Below are 10,628 nucleotides of genomic sequence, written 5' to 3'. Positions count from 1 at the left end.
GACCTTCGACTCGACATTTAGATATATTAATGGAGTTTTATTCATTTACAACTATTACTTTCACTCTTATGTTATCTCAATATATCCCTGAGAGCTTGAAAAAAAAAGGATACCACAGATTTTGAAACATCTGTTTCATGTTTGGATATTTTTCTAGAAAAAGACGTAATGGTAACCTAACAACAGAACTATTATATGATAAACGTGATGATTTCAATGCTTCCATCGTCAACCTCTCTTACTTATTTAACAATATACTATCATCATGCTTATGATGTTTATGTCTCTCAGCTTATTCGTTCTGCAAGAGCATGCTCTACGTGCGAACAATTTATTAAACGAGGCAAGCTTATAACAAACAAGTTGTTGGAACAAGAATATCAAGAACTTCGATTAAAATCCTCTTTACGCCAGTTTTATGGTCGATACAACGACTTTGTCAGCAAATACAATGTTTCGTTAAGTCACATGCTGACTGATGTTTTTCATCCTTGTTAGAACATTAATTTATACACCGGTTTGACTACGGTTATTTCTTGTGTTTTTCATAATCTTGACACTAAGCACACGGCGTGTGCGACCGGTCGGCAGGGGATGCTTACTCCTTGGAGTCACCTGATCCCACCTCTATCTTTTTAGAGGTCAGAGTTGTTCTATTTGAATTTGTATTTCGCTTTATGGATTTTTGAGATGGTCGAAAGTTTGTTATTGTCATTTTTCATGGTAGCTTTGGGGATGAAAACACTATAATTGCGGTCTCAAGCGGGCTAATATAATCAATGGAGCCCTTATATTCGTTATGATAGCACACCCACCGTCGCATTGCATGTCCGTTGTTTACTAGCCTTGGCTGATTGTCTATTGTCATTTTGTAAATTTTGTATTCACTGCCACCAGGTAAATTAAAAACTTTGAAGTATATCTTACTAATCAAATTCAAATACTTCCCAAAAACAACGTTTTTTTCCGATTCTTCATTTTGGCTTTTTTTCACTGGTTTATTTTAATAACAAGTAGGATTCTTTAAACAAGTTTGACACTCAATTTTGTTAATTTTATAGTTTTTTGATCCAGTAATTTAAGCCGTTTACAAGTTGAATAGGCGATAACACTTCAAACCGTTTAGCTTCAGGGACATCATTCTTCCTTTTTGTGTAATTTCTTATGTAAGAAATAAAAAAAGCTCTCGGGCAAAATTTGTAATAAATGTTTTGTATCACATGGCTATAATAATGTATGTTGAATGGATACTCTCTGGTTTGTCGAAATTCGATATGTATACTCGCTGCCAGCATTTGCTTATTACATTGCGAGGCAAGATGCAATAAAGTTTTATCAACAGGCCTAATTTCGACTTTGTCATGTGCAACTTTTCCATTTAGTGCACAAAGACAAATCAAGTCATTTGTGCCGACCGAAAGTTTTAAATTTTGTATATACTGCCACCTTGTAAATCCAAGATTTACAATATGACACTATTATGACATCACCCTCGCTGTGGCCTTCAACTCAACATTCAGGTATATCGACGACGCATTATCAATTAACAACTGTTATTTCCATATTTACGTGGACTCGATATATCCCAGTGAACTTGAAATAAAGGATACCACAGAGTATGCGTCATCTGTTTCATATTTGGATATTTTACAGGGCATAGACATTGATGGGAACCTAGCAACAAAACTTTAATTATAATATACGCAATGACTTCAATTTTTCTTTTGTCAACTTTCCTTACGTATGTAGCAATATACCTTCCTCACCTGCATATGGTGTTTTTGTCTCTCCGTTGATTCGACACGCAAGGGCATGCTCTTCGTATGAATTTTTACAGTTTCTAAAACAAAGCAAGCCATCGACAAACAAGTTGATAAAACAGGACTATTAACAGTATCGTTTGAAGTCATCTTTTTGTAAGTTCTATGGTCGATACAACGACCTTGTCTGAAAATACAATCCTCCACTGGGTCGCATGCTGACTGGCGTTTTTCATAATAATATTTAAACCATAAATAATCACCTAATTGTTTACGGACTTTTCTGATTTTTCCCGATTACGACAAAGCACATACGGCGGGTGTGACCGGTCAGCAGAGGATGCTCACTTCTCCTAGGCACCTGATCATACCTCTATCTATTTGGAGGTCTGTGTTGCTTTGCTTTGAATTTGTATTTCGTTTAATGGATCTTTTAGAGGGTTCACGGTTTGTTATTGTTATTTTTTCTAAGCAGTGATTGTCTCTCTAATTAAATAAAAATAATCTCAAGCCCCCTTAGTATAGATAGATACCAGTGAAAAAAATTAAACACACAGCATAAGTGTTCTTCATTTATAAGATGTTTTATTACATTTTGCTGGTTACGTCATATAGTTCACGGAAACATTCGTGAATAGCAAGGATTCCAAGGACAGGGCTGTCTTTTATGTTCCGGTTTTGAGTTGGCCGTAATATCAGAGAGCCTCTTACACAGCGATCGAATGAAGCGGTCACTAACCGGGTGTGCTTCCGGGACATTGGTCGACTGTAAGAAGAAATTATTGATTGCATAAAACTACATCGGTAAAAACTTTGTAACATAACATAGGTAACTTCTGACAAATCGTCAAATTCTTCAAGACAGTCAGTCACTTCTTCAGGACACAATTTTTTTTACATGCATGTTTGTTACGTACAAGTTAATTTTTTGTTACCATTTTGATTTGGAACAAAAGAAAATACTCATACGCAAATGTATAGTGTACTATTTATATGAATAATTAATGTTACCTGCTCGTTTAACAAGAAAAATGACCATTAAAGAGGTGAACTTACCAAACTGATTTGCAGAAACGTCCCAATCACTAACAAGTAAAATATACCCAATTGTTTCATTTTTTCCTAAAAATTAAAAAATAATTATTCCCACGCAATCATTAAAGCATACAATATTTTTTCAGGTAATAGAAAACTTTCAGAAATGTTTTCTTTTATTATTAAAAAATATCTACAAATTCGAAAAGTTTAAAGCCAAGCATTGCTTAGTACTTACAAACTGCTGTTGAGAAATCTTCTCATATAATAAATACTTCTTCAGATCCAGGTATTTAAATACTAATGATTGTTCATGTCCATCTGTGAAAATTCAAGGAACATTAAAGTTAAAATAAACATCATTTTTTGACGATAAGTGGTCTGAATTCTACAGAGCATGTAAAACATGTAAAAGCCACTCTATAAGCAGAGTAACATATTGTCAACTTTATGAACATAGAAAAATTGATGGCAATGCAGCGAATGAAAAATTGAGTTTTGGCGCGTATGTAAGCAATTTTGTCACACACATATCACCCACATATCTATTGCAGCATCTACAACATTTAATAAAGTAAGCACCCCCTCATTTACAGGCTGCCTATTTTTTTTTATCTGACTCATCTTTTAGCATAACTCTGTTTCTCGTATGTGTGTAAGTACATCTCATTGTGCATTTCATTTCAATCAAAATTAAAGCTTTTCTCGTTCACCACAGTATAATTACTTCAAAATAGCAAGTTGGTATAGCAACTACTTCTCCACCAAGGCAGGCAATTTCTGCTTTTTAGCACAAGCTCTATCAAATTATTTCATGTATGGCCACCTGCAAAGGCCGGCTGGTTATCTTCCTATATAATTATCACATTATACCTGTCGGCAGGTAGTCGTTTCACACTTCACCTCTCACATAGACTTATAAGTTATATAATTTCAATTACAAATTTAGACACAACATGCTAAGGTACTACATACTACACCTGAACTTAAATTGTTTAAGACACTATGTCGTAAGATGGCGATTTAAATGTTTAGTTAAACTGCTTGTATCAATTAATTGGTCATATAGTGGTGAAAGTATCAGGCTTGTAAACTGCAGATCATGAGTTTGAATACGCTTGGGGCTTCTATTCACGTTTACTTAATCAAATTTGGCTTACCCTTAGACTTGCCTTCATCCTTCGCCCGCCCCTTCAAAGGGTTTTGGGTAGCAAACTGTCTGGCGGACAAACATCTTAGCTAAGCTGGATGGTGGAATTTGCAATAAGGCAAGGTTTCTCAGATCTTTGATTTAGACAACTGTTCCAAGGGCCTGTTTAATGCCCAAGGTTCAAATATGTGGTCAACTGATCCCGGGGGGTACCTAACTTAACCTAGCTTAAACCACTGTGTCCGAATTATGTTCTTACAACTTGAAGCGAAAAATGTTCTTACATGTACTTCTTGAACCTCCGATTTGATTGAATTAGTTATGCGTGTGTTATCGTTAATGATGGTAATACATTGTCTAGTTTACAGTTGTAGAAAGAAAATGACTTTTTGTAGACATTTGTCTAAAGTGTGTGTTTTTTTTTAAACAAAATAAATTTACACAAGATTTACGTTAGCACAGTGATCAAACATGCTTAAAAATCTATGATGAATTGAGGTCATTTTATCTAAAGAGTAAAATCCATTTTTTTTATCATTTAAACGACAGAAACTAGTATATGGTCATCACAAGTACATCATTCCTCCGTGTCAATGTTTTGTTCACCCATACTTGAAAAAAACCCACGAAATTCAAATATTCCTAAATACCATTTATTAATTTAAATTGATAAAGTCTACCTTAGTAATATGTCTTATAATGCATGTATTTTCGATAGATTCCATTAAAAAGATGAAAAAAGAAAGTACTGCAAAAAAGTCCCTTGATGATCTTCGCTGAAATCAAATACATGCCATCTGTTTACACATTTAAGAAGCAATTTAGTTGAAAATAGATTTTTATCTCGAATAAAAGATTGCATTCATCCATGAATGTAAAATGTCTTATTTCCATTATTTTGAAAACTAAAGCATATTGTTATAGTAAACTACGTAGGAGCTTGAAATATATATATATTTTAAATTTTCCAACGAAATTGCTTTTTTAACGTAACAGTTGGACAGTAAAAAGGCTATTATTGGACTGGCAGGTTTCAACCAAAATTTTCCAATTTCACCGAAAATCACACAAGGGCTGTTTTGCAGTAGGAAGGTACAATCTAACTCGTTCTTTTTAAGATGTTCATCTCATATTTGATAAAAGGAGAAATTCATGCAATTTTCAAACAGCTGTTAAATAAAGTATTTTATCTAGACTTGACATCCTCATCATTAATTTTTTCCATCGTAAAATTCATTTAAAACATCATGTGACACCTAAAGCTGTTTTCAAGTAGTATGTTTCTGTTTTGATAAAATGATGATGTCACAGCTGTCTATCAAGTAACACTACCAAATTGAAATATTACTTGTTCCGATTTTCCTTCAATTTTCGTAACTTTTTAAATAATTTGTTTATACTCCTCGCTTTTAATAGTGGTATTTTTTTTTTACTTTACATGTAATATAAACATTCTGGTAAGGTATGATTTCATCTGCCAAATATTATAGAAATGTTACAAATATTTCAAATAATCAGAAACAAGATATTAAGAGTCATTTCTTAAGGATGCTGTTTAGGGTTTGGGTTGTCAAATTCGGATTGTTATAATGTTCAATATAATGAATTAACATTTTTGAAAGGAAAAATAACGCTACAATTAAAGGTGTTTATCCATTATTGTCAGTGGAATTTTTTTATCATTGTGAGTAAATGTCAACCTCAAGCTGAAAATCTGATTAATAGCTCAAATATTTCAAAACCATTTCTCACAAATTATCTCTTTTTATTATTATTTTTTTTAAAAATAATTAACTTTTTTTTATTTTAGATATAAAAATAGGTAATAATTTTATAGCTTTTAGAGGCTGAGATATTTTTTAATTGAATTGTTTACAACGTGGTATTTATAACTTAAGAGAGTTTGATGTTTTCATGTTCTTAAGATAAAGATTTCTGTATAAGTATATAGGATAATGATCTAATTTTTCCTATACGAAATGTTAGTTAATGGTCAAACAATATCATATGTCAATGTAAATGTGTAAGGCAGATCTGATAATTAGTTTGTGTCTCATGTAATCTTGCAACGTTTTACTATCATTGCACGACTTATTAGCCTCATTATGCCATGCTTTGCTAACATGAAATTCCGGATAAATGAGACAAAATAACGTATCAAAAATCTGTTCCCAAATAAAATCGTCCGTAAACTGAAGCGTCCGGTTATCTGGCGTCCGGATATCTGAGGCCCCACTGTAAAGGATAATGATCTTATTTCAAAGCTGAAATATTTTAATTTTTCCTTTACTAAATGTAAGTTAATGGTCAAACAATATCATATGTCAACGTTTCAGGCAGATCTGATAAATAGTTTGTTGACCACCAGCCTCCCCAATAAGAAAAGTGTCATTTTGAGGTCCACAATCTATTTCTAAAGAATTATCTATATTGCATTCTTTGATTTTCAAATAAATGATGACTCGTTATTTTGTAGAGACGCATGCTTCATTTAATTTAAAATTTTTGCTGTTATTGTTTCAAAGGATGATATTAGAAAGGAGTGCATAACACGATGCCGCGTGTAAAGCACCACCTTTTTTTGTTTTTTATGAAATGGTGGGTACCTTTAAAAGTTGTTGTGATTTATTTTTTTGTACATGTGGTTTCTCATTCTTGTCCAGATGAGTTTAGTAAGCACATAAAATTATAAAAAAAATAAATGTTTCTTAGTTTAGTTTATAAATTAGATTTGTTCACATTATTTGTGAAATTCATACTAATGCACGCATATCATTTGGATCTTATATACCTTATATTCTTTATTTAAGGAATGAGTCTTTTCTGGTTTTCTATTTGTCACATGGAAGATTGATTAAATGTTCATTAAACAAAGATGAGAGGAAATAAAAGTATGAATATAAACATGATAAGGTGAGACTGCATACATATAGTAAATTATTTAAAATGCGGCAAAAGGCGGGCACAAAAAATATCCCTCATCTTTCACAAAAGGAAATTATCAATTCAACTCAAACAAACAGATAACTTAGAGTAAGTAATATAGAAGGGGTGAATGTGGGCAAAACGTCCGGATCATACCGATTTAGAGCCAAATTTTATATATTAAGAATCCAGGTAATAGCCTGAAAATGCTCTTAGCGGGAAGAGTATAAAAACCCTAATGACCACATCAAACCCTCATACTATCATAATTTGAATAATTATTACTAAGTAAAATTGTGATGCATAAAAACTTTAAGTATTTCGATCACATGAATTCTTTTTATACATGTACATAAATACACTTGATATTTAATATGTCTTAATTAATTCATAAAGAAGTAATTTATAGCGGGTAGGATAAACGTTTAATTTTTTTCTTTGCCAAATATATCCTTGAATATTTGTCGCTTTGTTATCAAGGATCTGTGGAATATGAATGTTTATTGTAATGTTTGATAAAAAATAGTATTGTTAAAAGGTACCGTATTTTGTGTTATATAACGTTTCTACCGATGCATGTTCATTTAATCAATGTTTTTTTCCCTACTGTTGACCATTGCCGAGGAATCACATCTGGATGATGAGGTTCATCATTCCTTCACGCGGTTGCTGTGTAAGAGGTCTGCTGATATATGTGCCAACTCGAAACCGGGATACATGTATGAAAGATGGTGTATATATGCATCATACTGTTTATAAATGTTTCCATTATATAAATGACAAAATGGGCAAAATGTAATAAAAGATCGATCTTAAGCCCCTTTCACAATTGGCACACGAGCAGAAGCGACCAAATATTCGTGCGACCGAAGAAAATTAGATATGAATCGTTAATTGTTGCCGAAATAATCGCATATGAAAAAAGGTTTCGAACGAATTTCGCACGATCTAAGCGAGAGTTGTGCGATGTAAACGCATTGAATCTTGCGATATATCTTGCGTCTATATGCGACTGTTGTACAATGAAAGCAACTGTTGAAAGATTATAGGATAGGAACGTGCGAGAGACTAGGTGATCGGAGATTGAACGTGCGCCAATGTGATTGGATGTGCGATTATGCTTTCCATGGTACGAATGATCGTGCGAGTCAGAAGGGGTATACACCGCCCATATTCAGTAGACATAGTTGAAAGCGAGAAAAATACAGATTTGCAGCAGCATTTATTATTAGACCCTATACTTCAATATGATTATTCTATTATATCTGATTGGTCTAGGAAGTCACGTGACAGGGCGATGTCATAAGAATGAAAAAGCCGATATGAGCATACGATGTAGACCAATATGATCAAATCAAAAATATTTAATCATTATGATTCTCTTTAAATCTCAGAACCAACTTAACTATGATTTATGAAAGAAAAGTGGGACAGTTACATGGAAAATCAAACAATCACGACGTTAATGTTGTGCTTAGTGAAAAGTCAAACATTATTAGAAATCAACGTATTTTGTGCAATCATATATTGCTTGGTATAATAAAACGTTTATTGCATTAATGTTAAGGGAATATGAAGATTTATTCTCCAGAAAACACATTTTTTTCGGGCGAAGCCCTCGCGATCGGGAAATATGATTTTTCTTGAGGAAATAAATCTTCATACATGTATTTCCCTCACCATCATGCAAAAAATGTATATTGTAAATTTTGTTCTTAAACAGAGAATATAAGAAACAGGGTATATACACTAGTAGCAAAGCATGGCATATTGAGGCTGATAATTCGTGCAATGATAGTAAAACGTTGCAAGATTACATGAGACTCGTTGAGCAACAGTCTCACGGTCGCAAAACAGACGCATAAACACCAGCAATTTATCTTACGATCTTTATAAATCGTGTAACACTCTTACGAGTACAAAAACGTTGTAAAACGTTCGTATTAATGTTCGTTCGTTGCACTGCGATAATTTGGATCGCGTTCGGTTGCGTCTGAATAGTGTGCATGTCCACTATTCAGAGGAGACCTGATGCGACCAGTAAAACGTATGCAACGAATGCGAGAGCTCGTGCAACGTAAGCGAGGGCTCGTGCAACGTATGCGAGAGCTCGTGCGAAGCTCAAAAATTTCGATCGCAAAGTGGTGTAAAGGGGTTGTGCGCCAATTGTGAAAGGGGCTTTATAAAGGACATCCGTTCTCTGTGTTTATTTCTCTTATTGGTATATATGTGGTTTGTATGCAGTCGTTAAAGTCTGATGGTAATAATAAGATTCATATAAATAAGATTCATATAAAAGCACAAACATTGTCCGTCTATATGCACCACGATAAATTTTACTTTAGTAGGCCATTTAAAATAAGATCAATTTAAACTGAATTAGAAATAAACAGGGGAAACTCAATTATGGTCACAACTATATTAATCTAACAGCTACATTCCCAAGTTCTCAACATGTTTCTTAGATCTGATCGCCATCGACGATTATAAAGAGGTTCGTTCCTTTGTTTTGGGCAAAACATTTTGGGTCACTTCTTGTCGGAAAACTCTGTATCACATAATAATTTACTCGTAAATTTATATTTAACAATGTGACATAAATCATATTGAATAAACAATTTCAGAGAAAATTACATATTTACAGAGTTTAGTAAGGAACTATATTTTGTGGTGGATGGTTTCAAGAAAAAAAATGAAGCTTTCATTACTCAATAGTGTTTGAGTATTGTTACTTTAGCTTTCTAATTTTAAGTGCAGACAAAACTTCTGGTTAGTTTGTGCATTACATCTTCATGTTTATTTTTCAAAAAAACATACTTGAACAATTTGTTAATAATATATCGCCATATTTTGGCTTACTGAGCTTATATTTCCTAAGAGTCAAGAAAAACTCAATTTTAATCGATCGCCATATTTTGGCTTACTTAGCTTATATTTCCTAAGAGTCAAGAAAAACTCGATTTTTTGCCTGCAAATATTTCGTTTATGCAATATCTCAGATTTTTGAAATGTGACCCATTCAATTTCTTTACTTTTACAGGAAACATTAGATTCAAGTAAATTTGTATGAAATACTTTAGAAAAGATTGCATTCTTATTATATTTCTATTTCTAATTTGATTACTCCAACATCTAGTAACAACCTCAGCTTATGCTCTTGTGTTCATTATTAGTCTGGAAAAAAATAAAGGGCAAATAAATATTTGTTATCCAGTATGGTTTTTATCATAGTTTAAGTGTGTTGAGTGCGAAAAATCATGCTGGCTTTCATGAAAGTGGCGTTATTTCTTTTCTTAAGTTCTATGGCCGATACAACGACATTGTCAGCAAAAACAATCTTCCACTGTGTCGCATGCTGACTGACTTTTTCATACTAATTGGTAGATCATAATTAATCAGCTAATTGTCCACAAACTTTTCCGCTTTTTCCCCGATTATTACAAAGAGCACACGGCGGTTGTGAACGATCAGCAGAGGATGCTCACTCCTCCTAAGCTACCTCTATTTTTTCAGAGGTCCATGTTGCTCTGCTTTGAATTTGATTGTCTTTTTATTGATTTTTAAGATGGTCGACAGTTTGCTATTGTCATTTTTCAAAATGGCGATCCAAAATAGCGGACAGCCAAACTTCTTTTAAAGTATTATCTTTATTGACAAACAATAATGGATTAATCCTGCATAGTATTTTGTCATACTTATAGTGTGCTGAGCATAAAAAATTACCGGTCTTCCCAAACGCGTTAATTATGTCAAAATGC

This window comes from Magallana gigas, chromosome 4, assembly GCF_963853765.1.
Source record: "Magallana gigas chromosome 4, xbMagGiga1.1, whole genome shotgun sequence".
In the NCBI taxonomy this organism is placed as follows: domain Eukaryota; kingdom Metazoa; phylum Mollusca; class Bivalvia; order Ostreida; family Ostreidae; genus Magallana; species Magallana gigas.
Note: the sequence above shows the minus strand (reverse complement) of the source record.